This window comes from Rhincodon typus, chromosome 2, assembly GCF_021869965.1.
Source record: "Rhincodon typus isolate 14 chromosome 2, sRhiTyp1.1, whole genome shotgun sequence".
Taxonomy (NCBI): Eukaryota; Metazoa; Chordata; class Chondrichthyes; order Orectolobiformes; family Rhincodontidae; genus Rhincodon; species Rhincodon typus.
In genome coordinates, this window is record NC_063333.1 from 69,135,171 (window position 1) to 69,151,522 (window position 16,352).

General features: G+C 42.4%; 1 protein-coding gene across 1 annotated transcript in view; it reads left to right on the top strand.

The window, feature by feature from the left end:
- Positions 1-16,352, top strand: part of gabbr2 (gamma-aminobutyric acid (GABA) B receptor, 2) — an 877,108-nt gene that overhangs the window by 636,442 nt on the left and 224,314 nt on the right. The window lies entirely within an intron of this gene.

The following is a 16,352-nucleotide window of genomic DNA, read 5'->3' on the forward strand; positions in this document are numbered from 1 at the left end:
CAAATGTATGTTCATCTTCTCATATAGCATTTTTCCTGCAATGTGTATTTTATTCGTAAAGTTTGTAAAAGCACATGGCTAAAGTATTAATACAAGAATACTATTTAAATGGAGAAAAACTGCAGAAAGCTGCAAAATAATGAGTCTTGGGGTACTTGTACACAAAACACAGAAAGCTAGCACACCGGTGCAGCAGGTAATCAGGAAGGTTCATGGAATTTTGGCCCTTATTTCAAGGGGTTTGGTTATAAGAGTAGGGAAGTCTTACTGCAACTGTACAATGTCCAGATGAGACCACATCTGGAGTACTGTGAGCAGTTTTGGTCCCCTTATTTGAGGAAAGATATTGTTTCTTTGGAGGCAGTTCAGAGAATTTTCACCAGGATGATCCCAGGTGTGGAGCAATTGTCTTATGAGCAAAGGTTAAACAGGTTGGGATTCAATCCACCGGACTTTGGAAGATTGACAGGCAATCTGATTGAAACATTCTTAAGGGGCTTGACAGGTGCATGCTGAGAAGATGTTTTCCCTGATGGGAGAATCTATGAGTAGAGGGCATAGTCTCCGAATGAAGGGGTGTCTATTTGAGATAAGGAGGAGTTTCTTTTCTGAGAGGGTTGATGGTCTTTGGAACTCCTTGCCCCCTTGTGAGGGCACAGCCCTAGTGTATGTTTACAGCTGAGATAGATAGATTGATTCTTCATCAGTCAGAGAATCAAGGGTCACAGGGTGAATGAGGGAAAGTGGATGTGAGGAATGTCAGATTAACCATGATCCAATTGAATTCTGGATCAGGCTTCAGGGACCAAATGGCTTATTCCTGTTCCTATTTCTTATGGTCTAAAGCATTATCGTTTGAGAATTATAGAATTTGCAATAAAATTCAATTTGTTCCCATACAGTATGTTCTATTCTTAAGTACCTCAAAATAATTGGAATGCTCTTAACACTTACAATATATGTTGTGCATCAGACATACAGCCCAAGGACAAAACATTTCAGTTGAAAATTACAGCAAGTGCTACAATATAAATGTTTCACTATGCATCATGCACCAGTCTGAGATGCCTCAATATCATTTCAATGCTGTTGATGTTTACAAATAAATACCTTGTTAGGCATACAGCCTATGAGATTCTATAGTTTCCAGCCCTTACTGTATCTAAGGCCTTAGAATGTGACCTTTCCCCATTGTGTCTCTGCAATAACTATCCCAAACTTTAAAGCTTCTCTCAATCTGTAGTCTTGGTCCGTTGGAATGTGCCAGAGTGGCACACTAGGCAGAGAACAGCTCTAATCTCAGCAGGTTTTAGGCAGATCAAAGAGTATCTTTGACCAGGTCTTCCATGCATAGCTGCTGATTTGATGTGCATTCCTGGAAATGGTCCTTAGAGCATAGAGTTCTCATCAACAAACCAGCTTGTGATAAACCTCAACAAAGTTACTACATCTATCTCCAGACTTGCTTCACAAAGGCACTTTCCACAAGAAGGTGAAAAATGGTCTCTTCCCCACCACAGCCACCTCAAAGGTAACATGCAGGCCTCTCATCTAATCAAACTTCAGATCTAAATAGATTGAGACTCACCTCATTTGAACTGGTTTTCACTATTTGGCCAACTATTGAGAAGTCACTTCTTTTAATTTGCTATTTTGAGAACTCTGGTTAAACGATGTCTGTTCTATTAGCACAGCATTACATAGAAATTGCAGTTGTATTCTTACACCTTAGATTTGGTGGAATGTTTTGTTGCTTTATTTGTGATACTCTTTGTGCCAATATGATGCAATAAGTTTTCAGTGGTGTCCACAACAGCTAGTGATAGGAGGTAGTGCTTGTGTGAATGAATGATTTATTGTCAAGTGTATTTAACAGTGAGAAAAACAGTTAAATACAGTGAAAAGCTTTTCCACTGTTGCCACGATCCGGCACCATTTTGAGTAGTTTTAACAATAAGAACAAAATAGGAAGATATTGCTTAAAGAGAGTCCTCAGTCGTAAGCCCACTTATCATCATTGATGCCTTGACCGCCATCCCTCTTCCTCCATCTCGCTGCCATCTGAACCAGACCCAAAAACAAATCTTCAGGCACTAACTTTATTTGTGAGGGCACGATTTATTTTGGATGCATAGAAGCACAGGGTTTTGGACAGTTGTTTTGTCACTGATTGATAATTTGACTGATATTTTCTGGTTACACATCTGTAGAAGATGATTTGTTTTTGTGCCATTGTCAGTTTTAGTAGAAATGGTGCAAATGAAGAGTGGGGGTTTAAGTACTGTACGAGACAGTGACTTGTCTGATGTTGTATTGAATGAAACAGGAGAGTTTTTGAGTACTATGTGGTCATGTTTGAGAGACTGTTTTATGTACAGTGTTTTTCTGAGAACAAGAGACATTGTAGCAGCCTTGTGCTTTTGCTCATTTATGTTATCTACCTCCTATGCTGCTATATAAGAAATGTATGAGATGTTACGTCTGACTGCAGCACATTAAGCAGTTCACCTTTTAAGTGCAATGCCTTGCGTAATGCAGAGAATATTGAAACAGTTTTGAAATTATATAATTTTTCTGCTTTACCTTGTGCCCTCTAGATTAAAGTATTGCTGTCGATATGATGACATTATGCAGAGAATTTCAATTTATCTGTGTTAATCTATGCACTCTTCATCTCTGTCAAAACAACAGGGCTGCTAATAGTGTCCATCCTTACAATTCTCCCTTTTATCAAGTTCCATTGTAAATAAATGAGATTTTAAGAATCTTGATGTTGCCCATCTATTTAGTTTTGCAGTGGATCTGAAAATTTCTAAATTTTCAAGAATGACTTCGGAAAGGGCAGTTGTCTACTGGCCAGGTGTAAAATCAAATGTGGGTGTTTGTACATTGCCAAAACTGGGACTGCTCAAACTGTTCTATTAGGGGGGATTTAGACCTTGTTTTAATGTTGTTTGCAAACTGCAGTGACAACCATGCACCCTGCAGCATACAGATACTAATTTATAGTCATTGTCCAGCCCCCTGCTGATCCAAACACTGATGGGGGAAGCAGAAGGCTGATTCAAGTAATAGGACACTCTACTGATCTCTTTTTAAATGGCAAAAGGGATCCTACAGTAGTGTATGAAAACCACTTCTTGCTTCAATCAGACAAATGTGCTGGGTGCCTCTCTGTTGGCAGGGCTAACTAAATATTGCGGCATTTTCACCTTCCTGACTCTGAAGCAGCAAGGCATCAAACTGATGGAGTATAGTTAAGGGCAGTGGAATGCGATAATAGTCCATCGAAACTTTACTAAGCATTCTAATAATTTGTCTCAATTGTTTGCTCCATCTGGTGTCACTTGGCTACCTTGTTCACTTCCATTAACATTTCCCTTCTTTTGTCTAAGCACTTTAATCATTGCCACATAAAGGTCATTTTGTGAGGGAATCTTGAACATTCAGGTTTTGATCCCACTGTAGTGTTTTATTTTATGAAAAGATTTAAAATCATTCGCCCACTTTGCATACTTTTAATCCATGAGTAAAGTAAAAGAACTGTGAATACAAATTTACAAGCGGAGAGCTAAAAAATTGGAAATTAATTATTATTTAAAGTTTTTATTTCCCTTATTTCAAATATTTAGAAAGAAGCTGTCTCAGTAAGTGATTCTGTATAATGAAGCTTGTTTTTCCAATGGCATCTTGATTAGATGCTATTACAACTTAACACCAGGAGTCAGCCCTTAGTTTTCAGAAATAAAAAACATATAATTTTGGAAGTAATGTACCCTTCTTAACATGTACTAATCCATATTTTTGGTTATATTGCAGCTTTACTTCTTCCAAGTTTAAAAAAAAATCAACACCTCTGATGCATCCTTAACAAACCCTGATGTGGTAGGCATTCTGGGAAAATAGAAACAAAAGGGCTGAACAGTAGTGAAAATTGGCCAAGTGTCATGGATGGTTTCTCTCCTAGTGGGTTATCTCCATGTAATTCTCCACTATTCATCTCATCAAATAGCTCTTCCCAGTACACATAGTGGGAGTGAAATAAAAAGAAAGGCTTCTGAGGGTACATAAGAGGCATAAGTGACAGTTCATTGGAAATACAATCTCGCACTCGGAAATGCACTGCCTCTTTACATCACCTATCTGATTGACTGTCAGTAACGATAGGTGCAAGAATGAAGCTACTGAGGATACCTGTCCTTAGTACCATATTATATGTTAGAACTCTGTCTGAACAAGGGCTACTCTTTCCCTATTGCCCAGCATAGCACAACATCTTCTCATTGTTCAATGTGGGAACATCTGGCATAAATTGCATCAGGAACAATTGTGCTTTGAGGACTGAGAGATCCCACACAGTTCCTCAGTTTATCATTGGAAGCAGCCTATTGCATAAACATGTAGTGCATCTGTCACATTGACAGCCCGTGAACTAGAATGGCCAACTACTCCAGCAGATGACAGTGTCCTGGGACATCCACAGTACGTCACAGCAATCTGCCTCACACATCTGGAGAAAATACGATTGATGATGATTGGTTCTTCAGGGTCTCCTGTGCATCCCGAGGGGACCATGAGTGTGACTACTTCACACTGCAGGAGGTTGCTGGGCACTGGTCTTGCTGGAACATTTGTTCCTCCTTCAATTGCTCTGCACTTTCATTGCACAGCAGTCAGTGACGACAATACCTACTACAACTGGATCTGTTGGTCACAGTTCCAATGAACCTGTGGGGAATATCAAATAGAACAGGTCATTTTGTAAGATGAGCATTCAGTATTCATATCACACATAAGTGACAGTTTTGCATCGTTCTTGATACAGTGGGTCATGGAGAACCTTGATAAGGAGGGCCATGGAATGCCTGGAGATGGACTTTTGACATAGTGGACCTCATTCTAATGTATGAAGCACAAAAAGCGATTGTAAGTAAGGATTACTGAAGCCTTATATCCCCACCCCCAACCCCAACCCCAACCCCAACTCAACAGAGAAAGTTAACATTGCACTTAAGAGCATGTTGTCAACTACTGACAGTGAGGAAATCAGCTCCATGCACTTGTGCAGCCTGTGTGGCCTTAGATTGTGTACGGGAATTGTGGCCCACCAGTGAGATTTTTAAGCACACCTCTGAGCTCTTCTGCTTCACAGAGATGACTACGATCAATATGTAATGACCAATGACAGTCAAAATTGCTTGTGGATTTGTATTTGACATAGCTGGCCACTGCATGCATTTCACGTGAAGAATTCGATGCTTACAAATACCTTCAACCTGTGCTCTGTAAGTGCCTGATTAATGTAGTTGCTTCTCGAGGGTCTCACATCACTCATAAGCAGATCCTATAGCCCCAGCAAAAAAAACACTTAATCTGTGTGGTAACAAGGTGTAGAGCTGGATGAACACAGCAGGCCAAGCAGCATTAGAGGAGCAGGAAAGCTGACGTTTTGGGTCGAGACCCTTCTTCAGAAATGGGGGAGGGGAAGGGGATTCTGAAATAAATAGGGAGAGAGGGGGAGGCAGATAGAAAATGGATAAAGGAGAAGATAGGTGGAGAGGAGACAGACAGGTCAAAGAGGCGGGGTTGGAGCCAGTAAAGGTGAATGTAGGTGGGGAGTTAGGGAGGAGATAGGTCGGTCCAGGGAGGATGGACAGGTCAAGGGGGCGGGATGAGGTTAGTGGGTAGGAGATGGGGGTGGGGCTTGAGGTGGGAGGAATGGTTAGGGAGGCGGGGACGAGCTGGGCTGGTTTTGGGATGCGGTCAGGGGAGGGGAGATTTTGAAGCTTGTGAAGTCCACATTGATACCCTTGGGCTGCAGGGTTCCCAAGCGAAATATGAGATGCTGTTCCTGCAGCTTTCGGGTGGCATCATTGTGGCAATGCAGGAGGCCCAGGATGGACATGTTGTCCAAGGAGTGGGAGGAGGAGGTGAAATGGTTCGCAACTGGGAGTGTAGTTGTTTGTTGCGAACCGAGCGTAGGTGTTCCGCAAAGCGGTCCCCAAGCCTCCGCTTGGTTTCCCCGATGTAGAGGAGGCCACAACGAGTACAACGGATACAGTATACCACATTAGCAGATGTGCAGGTGAACATTTGTTTGATGTGGAACGTCTTCTTGGGGCCTGGGATGGGAGTGAGGGGGGAGGTGTAGGGGCAGGTGTTGCACTTCCTGCGGTTGCAGGAAAAAGTGCCGGGTGTGGTGGACTGGAGGGGAGTGTGGAGCGGACAAGGGAGTCACAGAGAGAGTGGTCCCTCCGGAAAGCAGATAAGGGTGGGGAGGGAAAAATGTCTTTGGTAGTGGGGTCAGATTTATGGTGCACTGACCTCTACATCGCTGAGGCCAGACGCCAGCTCTCTGACACCTCCTCCTACCGACCCCTTGATAATGATCCCACCCCCGACAACCAAACCATCATCTCCCAAACCATCCACAACCTCATCACCTCAGGTGACCTCCCACCCACAGCCTCTAACCTCATCATTCCCCAACCCTGCACCGCCCGCTTCTATGTCCTTCCCAAAATCCACAAACCTGACTGCCCTGGTCGACCCATTGTCTCCGCCTGCTCCTGCCCCACCGAACTTATCTCCACCTATTTCAACTCCATTTTCTCCCCCTTGGTCCAGGAACTCCCTACCTACATCCGTGACACCACCCATGCCCTCCAAAAAACGGAAAAACCGAATCTGTGTGGTGTGGTGTCAGCTGATTTTCACTACCGTTGTGCTGTTGTGATTCTGATGAAGAGTGAAGGTAACACAGGTCAGTTCTACAGCATTGTCGTGCCAATCGTTATCATGATATACTGCCCCCAGTCCTCCATCATCAAAGCCAGGGTGATGGTGATCATCTACGACCCCAAGCTGACACAATAATCCATGTCCTGCAATGCACAATCATTTCCCAACCATGAATTTGAATTACTTCATAATCAAATTATTATCCGCTCTGTATCCCAGTATGCTGCCTACAATCCCCACAACTAACTTCCCTGAACTTGCCCCCTATGACATGACACCTGATAACGCACCATGATTTTCAGAAAACAGCCTCCAGAATGACCATGGCCCAACCACTAACTGACTTGGATGGATGACCCCAACTGATGACTCAGCAGACCCCTGATCGATCTCTGTGCAGCTACTTGACTGACTGATCACTAATTCCCAGACTGATTACCCTGGACTAACAGGACCATGGCCCACTCACTGCAGTGAACTGGTATGGATCGCCTAAACCTGGCCACTCGAGGCAGTTGATTGACTGTGTCCAAGTCCCTGAACTGAACTCAAATGCTGACCTTGGTGAGACCAGCTGATAAGTAGTCCCCATAGACTTGACTGAGGATTATTCTCCTTCGACCAGTGATTGCCAACCTTTTCAAAGGCAAAATCACTTCTTGAATTTAAGTGAAACCCAGGATCTATCCCAATGAAAATATAGAACAAAGAGTTTACTGCAAGTGCTTTATAAATGTAAAACTAAATATATATACAAAATTATTCATTTTGTCCTCTATGCAACAAGTCTCAGTGCAATAGACACTAAATGATTGCACGTTATCTGTCAATACCTTGAAGTTTAAGGCTGCAAGTTGTATAATGGTAAAGTCACTGTATTGTAGGGGACTAAAGGACTATATCATTAGAGAGAGATGTTGGGTGGTGGTTTAACTTGAGAGTCACCACATCTTGGATGAGAGGAGAGGTTGAGAAGGCGGACCTTCGTGGTGATATCACCTGATGCAGGAATTAAACCTGCACTGTTAGTGTCACTTTGCATCAAAAACCAACAATCCAGCCAGCTGAGCAAACCAACTCCTTATACAAAATCTATTGAATGGGTATCTGTGAGGCTGGTGTGATACTTGAATCTGATTTATATTCATTTGCGATAAGGCTATCTCAGAGGCAAATGGAATAAACGTAAGCTTTCACTTTAAAAGCACAGGATGATAGAAGTTGTATTCTTCTCTGTTTTCAAATCTCCAAAAACTGTTGTTCCTTATCTGACTTCCAGTTCAATATAATTTTGCACAATAATTAACTCCACATCAACTGATCAGCTCCCTTTAGTCGATGGGTCAATAACAATAAACCAAAATAGTACAAATGCCATTTATTTTTCAAAGAACGGCTCATGCACCATCAATTGTGGTAAGAAACAGTTTCCTGATTGGAATAAAAACAGAAATTGCTGGAAAGACTCAGCAGACCTGGCAACATCTGTGGAGAGAAAGTAGAATTAAGTTTCAGGGCCAGTGACCCTTCTTCAAAACTCAGAAGGCTATTTGCTTGTCGTTTTCAAGTGTTCAAGGGGGAAGTAACTTCTATGGTTGTGATTTGTTTCTGGGGGTCCTTGTTGACTTGCATTGCTCACATTTTGGATGTGGGGTGTGGGAGCATTCTTCATAATTAAATAAACAGCTGAATGGGAAAAACAGCACATCTACAAGACAGAGGAGCTAAGCAGGAGTCCGCATGGATATGTTGGGCTGCGGAGGCTCCTTGATTTCTAGTATACTGGCTTCACACATCACTTCCAAGTATATTTCTTATTTGTTTACATTGCCACCATAAAACTTACTTTACCCTTCAATGATAGTTCATCTGGACCAAACTAAAACATGATGCAAAAAGCAGGCAAAGCCTGGTAGAGCATGCCCATTTTTCTAGCCATGTGGCATCTGAAAGGAGAAGTCATGACAATTGACATGCATATAGCGCCAAGACAGGGGCAGTGAGATCAATTATTGGAGTCTCTGAGATAGACCAAGACAACATGATCTATGTGTTGGCCACGACTGGCCTGGACTCTGAGATATGGCCAATTGTCTAAAGACCAGTGTGTTTGGTGCATATGCTGCTGGTACATGCTGTCGGTGTGAGGTTGACATAGCATGGGGTCATAAACACCATAGCTACCCTGTGAATGATCATTACTGGTAAATATGACAATTCACACAGCTTTCATATCTACGCCAAAAGGCAAAGACAGACCTACTGTGAGGCTGTAGGTTCTGAATGAGTTAGAAATGCATGAAAAGCCAAGGCAGAAATGGTGTGAACACCCAAATAAATGCACAGTGAGTGAGTGCTAAGAGAGCAAGCTGAGAACCCTAGGATGCATCCTTTCCAAAGCATGTGATGGGTGATGGTTTCTTTTGTGAAGTGGCCTGGTTGCAGCATTGCATGAAAGCTGTAACCGCACTCCAAAGTTAAATGAAACGTTTCAGAAATATCAGGAACTGCAGATGCTGGAGAATCTGAGATAGCACGGTGTAGAGCTGGATGAACACAGCAGGCCAAGCAGCATCAGAGGAGCAGGAAGGCTGACGTTTCGGGCCTTGACCCTTCTTCAGAAATGGGGGATCTGAAATAAATAGGGAGAGAGGGGGAGGCGGATAGAAGATGGATAGAGGAGAAGATAGGTGGAGAGGAGACAGACTGGTCAAAGAGGCGGGGATGGAGCCAGTAAAGGTGAGTGTAGGTGGGGAAGTAGGGAGGAGATAGGTCAGTCCAGGGAGGACGGACAGGTCAAGGGGGCGGAATGAGGTCAGTAAGTAGGAGATGGGGGTGGGGCTTGAGGTGGGAGGAGGGGATAGGTGGGAGGAAGGACAGGTTAGGGAGGCAGTGACGAGCTGGGCTGGTTTTGGGATGCGGTTGGGGGAGGGGAGATTTTGAAGCTTGTGAAGTCCACATTGATACCATTGGGCTGCAGGATTCCCAAGCGGAATATGAGTTGCTGTTCCTGCAACCTTTGGGTAGCATCATTGTGGCACTGCAGGAGGCCCAGGATGGACATGTCATCTGCGGAATGGGAGGAGGAGTTGAAATGGTTCTTGAAATGGACTTCACAAGCTTCAAAATCTCCCCTCCCCCTACCACATCCCAAAACCAGCCCAGCTCGTCCCTGCCTCCCTAACCTGTCCTTCCTCCCACCTATCCCCTCCTCCCACCTCAAGCCTCACCCCCATCTCCTACCTACTAACCTCATCCTGCCCCCTTGACCTGTCCATCCTCCCTGGACCGACCTATCTCCTCCCTACCTCCCCACCTACACTCACCTTTACTGGCTCCATCCCTGTCTCTTTGACCGGTCTGTCTCCTCTCCACCTTCCTTCTCCTCTATCCATCTTCTGTCCACCTCCCCCTCTCTCCCTATTTATTTCAGATCCCCCTTCCCCTCCCCCATTTCTGAAGAAGGGTGTAGGCCCGAAAAGTCAGCCTTCCTGCTCCTCTGATGCTGCTTGGCCTGCTGTGTTCATCCAGCTGTACACCGTGCTATCTTAAATGAAACGTTAACTGGATTCTAAGTGAGTCTGAGATGTGCCATGATTATGCCAACCTCCACAGATGAAGAATGCAGACTGTCACTGACAATGGAGAATACCCTGAGGTGGTGGGGAATGCTGACCAAGATATGAATGTTGAAATAGGAACAGAAGTAGACAATTCAACCCTTCGAGTTTGCTCCCCCATTCAATAAAATCATGTTTAATATTTTTGTGTTTCAAATTCCACATTTCCATATACCTCCAATCACTTTTGATTCTCTTGCCTAACAAGAATTTATCTGACTCTGATGTTAAAAAATTCAGTGACCCAGCCTCCATTGCCTTCTCAGGCAAAGAGTTCCAAAGTCATCCAGCCATCTGTAAAGGAAAGAAATTCTCCTTATTTCAGCCATGAAAGGACGAACCCTCATTGTAAAACAATGTGCTGCCTGGTTCTCGACTAAGCCGCAGGAGGAAAACTCCTTTCCAAATCCAACTTGACAAGACATTCAGGACCTTACCAAGCTGGACGCCCAAATAGCAAGTGGTAAACTGGAGCTCACCCTCTAAGACTTTCATGTGAGGAATTGTGGCTGTCTAGTTCCTCTCAACTGTGTTGGGGGATTGCATATGAGTGAGTCAAGGACAGATAATAATGAGATGTTTACGCATGCAGTTAGGCTCCTCATCATTCGTTTGACAAGATTCTCGTCTCACTGTTAAAACCTTGGGTGCAAAATAGAAATTCTTTTTTCCAAAATCTATTTTTTTTGACTCTTGCCATATTTTCCCAACTGACTCGCCATTGCCTATGTTGCTCAGCAGCTGAGAAGATCCTGCTCATGGATATTTGGAAAATGAGTAGGAGCAGGCCATTTGTCCCATTAAGACTGTTCCACCATTCAGTAGCGCTGTATTTCTTTCTCATCACCAAATGCCCATTTTCTTAATATACCTTGGTACCTTTTAGCATCTATTGATCAGTTTCTTCCTGAAACATATTTAGTGACTTGACCTCCATAGCTTTGAGACAGAGAATTCCATAGGTTTGCCACCCTATGAATGCTGAGATTTATCCTCTTTCTCTATTATTCATTCATGGATAGTGGGCATTGCTGGCTGGTCCAGCATTTACTGCCCATCCATTGTTGTCCTCTGAGAAGGTGGCAGTGAACAGCATTTTCGAACTGCTGCAGTGCTAGATGGCTGATCCCATATCCTGAGATTGTGAAACCCCTGTTGTAGACACACAACTCAGCTCGGGGAGACCACTTCCATGCATTTAGTTTCTTCTGTCCTGTCAGAATTTTTATATGTTTCAATGAGAAATTCTTCCATTCATCTAAACTCCGGTGGATACAAGCCTTGTTGACCAAATCTCTCTTTGTATCACAACTAGGAGGTGCTGGCGCAGTGGCATATCACTGGACTAGTAATCCAGAGAGATAGCAAGAACTGCAGATGCTGGAGTCAGTCATTACAATGTGGAGCTGGAGGAACACAGCAGGTCAGGCAGCAGCAGAGGAGCAGGAAAGTCAATGTTTCCGGTTTACATCCTTCATCAGGACTGCTCTGGCTGCGTACGCAGATACTGAGAAAGGAGACATGGCTCTAGTAACAGGTTTGTTTCAGTATGTGGTTGAAGAGCTTCAGGGCAGAGGAGATCACCAGTGGGTTGCAGTAGGAGAGAGATCCACTCAGGTCTTTTCGGAGGGAAGAGGACAACTTCTTCAAGATGGGCATCCTTGGAAGAGGCTTCGCAGTAGGGTTTTCAGCAACTAGGAGATAGCAAGAACTGCAGATGCTGGAGTCAATCAATACAGTGTGGAGCTGGAGGAACACAGCAGGTCAGGCAGCATCAGAGGAGCAGGAAAGATGATGTTTCGGGTTAAAACCTTTCATCAGCAAGGGTGTAACCTGAAACGTCGACTTTCCTGCTGCTCATGCTGCCTGACTTGCTGTGTTTCTCCAGCTCCACACTGTATTAACTCATAATCCAGAGCCCTGGGCTAATGCTCTTGATTTGAATTCCATCATAGTAGATTGTGAAATTTGAATTAAACTTTAGAAAGACAAATGTCTTGTGGATTTTTTTTTAAATCTGCAAGTTTACTCTGTGACTGGCCTTGCCATAACCACGGATCATAACTTTGCTCCCCTGTGGACATATTGAACTTTAATTGCAATGTGTTTTTTTTAAACGACAAGCAGCCAAATGCTGACTGCAAGTGTAAATTCAGTATCAGCCGAGAAAGAGAGAGCGACTTTGGAATGTCACAGCTGACAAGGTATGAAAGAGTTTCAAAAGGAGAAATGTGCTTCAAACTGAACTGGTAATCTCCTGGAAGTATCTCAGACTGTAAAGATAATGGTAAAAGACAGCAGACTGAGCGAGAAATGTACTAATGAGTTTTCTCCTTATAAGAATACACCAGGGGACTGGGATTAAAAACAAGCTTCAACTTTGTGTCTGTGTGTATTAGTGGCCTGACTGCCTAGTGTTGAAGTAGTGTGCTGTGAAGTTCAAAGTTCTGAGAACAACCATTTAAACAGCCTTGCATTGCAGGTAATGACAGAAAAAAAACATCCCTCTTACTCCAAGTGCTTCCAGCACTGTCAAATGAAACTAAAATAAATAAACTGCAATTAACCTTTAAAGTCAAGAATTTAAAAATCGACTGTTCATCTGCCAACATGAATGCCTCTGGTAACATCCACTGTACAAACCATAATGTTCTACTATTCATTCATCACAAATGTCCCAGAGTCTGAACCAGATACCTTTTAACTTTTCTTTTTGGAATCAATTCTTCTTTTTTTATAAGAAGAATTGAGTCCAAAAAGAAAAGTTAAAAGATATCCGTGAATGCATGTTGCATTTGTTTCCTTCTTCTCATGTTTAGAAGCCCAAGGAAATCTGGTTAAATTGGATTCTTTTAAAACATTAATTCATTTTCCTTAGGAGAAAGGTATCCAGAGAATAGAAATCCTCTTAAAATTAGCCTTGTTGTGAGGTGGCAGTTGAATATGTTGATTTTAGGCATTTGAGATCACCGTTACCTAATATAAGCAGTCAGCAATTTGTAAGTAATTTTATGATGTTTTATTGAGTTTGTTAAGAAGCAGTAGTTTAGATATATTACACTAGTAAGATTAAAAAGTATACCACCATGACAACTGGGGATGTTTCACTGATACCAAAGGACAAACAGGCTGTTGGCAAGAATGTTTTGGTCTCATTAAAGTGGTAGGGGCACCATTCTGCTTTCTAGCCAAGGTATGAGGGAACTCTTTCTTCAATCCTCCTCCTCTCCTTCTAATCTGTCTTCCATCTGCCTGTGAGGACTCATCCATGAAGACTGCTGTCTGGGGATCACCGAATGAGGACTGCTGCCTGCAAGGTCTGCTTGATGAGAACTCCCCAAGAACAGAACTTCTCTCTGAGTCTGAGTGCTTATTGTTGTACCATATTTCTAGGGATAAGTAGCATCCACTTAATTGTCTGAATCTTTTTGGCCTCACATTCATGAAACGGCCATTCATAATGTTGAATTATTGTTTGTCCCTTGCCTGCCTTCATCTGAGGTTTAGCTTGCCATTCTTTCCAAGCTTATTTTTGAAAACAACGCACTGATAATAGAGTTCCTTTGGTGCCAGATGAATGTTGATGCTTGTTCAATGGGCATTGTGACCTCCACTTTTCATAATTCTTCCCTTTACTTTTTATATACTTAGAATTTTGGAAAGTTAAGTACTGCTGTAATAGTGGTTAAATTAAATCTCACACTACAAAGTAAATACTAGGAAAATTTGTTTTTTAAGCATCCCCAATGTTCAACATTAACAAAGGTGATCCAGTTCTTCCCTCCTTACCTGGGAGCTTAACATTTTTGGTTATCCTATCTGGAACCATAATGTCTTGAGGAACCTTGCCTGGGGTCTGATTTTAAATGTAAAGGGACATTCAGGTCCTTTTGTACATCAACCTCTCCTAATCTGTTACCATTTAAATACTACTCTGCCATTCTGTTTTTCCAATCGAAGTGGAAAGCTTTAGACTTATATCCATGAAATACTGAATCTGTCACATGTTTGCCTACTCGCTCAACTTGTCAAAATCACCTTAAAGCTTCCTTACATCCCCCCAACAATCCCAGTTAGTTTTGTGTCATCAGCACATTTGAGAATATTATATTTGATTTGCTCATGAGAAAAGTTAACACATATTGTGAATAGCTGGGGCCCAAAAATTAATCCCTGTGGTACCCCACTCATATGTTTTTTAGAAAAGAATCCCTACAGTGTGGAAACAGGCCATTTGGACCAACAGATCCACACCAACACTTTGGAAAGCATCCCAACCAGACTCACCACCACCCCCACACCCCCTCCATTTCCCATGGCTAATCCACCTACATCCCTAGACATTATAGGCAATTTAGCATGGCTAATCCACCTAGATGGCACATCTTTGCACTATGGGAAGAAACCAGAGCACCTAGAGGGGACCCCACAGACAGGGAGAATATGCAAACTCCACACAGGTGGCCACCTGAGGCTGGAATCAAACCTAGGTTCTGTGGCACTGTGAAGCAGCAGTGCTAACCACTAAGCTCCGTGCTGCCAATTTGATTTAGTTCATTATTGTTGTCACATGTACCTAGGTATAGTGAAAAGTTTTGTTTTGTGTGCAGTACAGGAAAAACATACCATACAAAGTGCATTAGTCACTGCCTTCCATTTTGAAATAAAGAGCCTTTCAATCCTTCTTTAATTCTTACTTTCTGTTCCTTGTCTCCCAATCATTTTCAATTCATGCCAGTATAATACTCCCAATCCTATTTAACACTTTCTCCTCTTAGTATGGGATTTTATCAAAAACTTTCTGAAAATCTAAATGCACAACATCCATTGGTTCTTTTTTCTCTATTTTACTTACCACATTCCAAAAAAACTGTTGGTTTGTCAAACTTGATTTTCCTTTCATAAATCCACATTGATTTTGTCAACCTCGCTGATATTTTCTAAGTGACCTGTTTAGCACGTTCTTCATAATACACTCGAGCATTTTCCCAATTACTCACTTTAGGCTAAATGGTTTGCAATTCTGTTTTCACCCTCCCTTTTTAAAAAATAGTGAGATTACAATGGTAACCCTCCATTTAAACAGGAGGTCCCATACCCACCTCCAGATGGAGGGAAAGGTGTCTCACACTAAGTGAGGGATAGTAAAGCTCTATTACAGAAAGTGCATCCACTGATGGTGGGATGTCAATTAGGAATGTTAAAGAGTCATTTGAGACTGATTATCCCTGAGCTCACTGAGATGTAATGGAAGTTTTGTGATGGCATCTGTACCCCAGAAACTATCCTAGCAAATCTGGTGGATTATTGGTAGAAGTAAAGTAATCTCTTAGTCACAAGCATTCAGGAGCAAATCAATATTCACAGCCAGATGTAGCTCAAATCTGCTCTTGGCAAAAGTTCAAGAAAAATTATTAGCAATTAACTGGGATGGGGTAGTGCTGGGGGTGGTGGTGGTGGCAGCTTGGGTGGATGGTGAGCATTTGCAGAGTAAGCAACCCAAAAATAAAGCCATATGGTGAATTTTAAATAATAACAATCATAAGTCAATTGATCTCAGAGGTAACTAAAACCATAACATCATTCTGCCAGCATTTTGGGCATGGAACAGCTTGGCACAGCCCAATGAAATAATTGCTAAGGACTAATTTTAATGATCATGTTGCAATTTCAATGTCTACTTGCATATTTCTATGAATAAAAGGTGTGTACAGCTGTCCACTGGAACTGTCGGTCCTAGAGCACTATCTCCAATTACAGTTGCATGCCCACGTTTTGGTTGATAGTTCCTTTTAAAGCACCTCATTCTCAACGTTTAATTATTTAAAGCACATTAAACAAGTAATTTTTAAATTTATATGAAAACAAACTTAGTGGCTATGTTAAAACTGATGCAAATTCATACTTGACATATAGATCAGCTGGCAAACATTAAGGTCCAGTATTTCAGTTCTGTGATTCCTCTGAGGCAAGGGCATGGAATTTAAACCG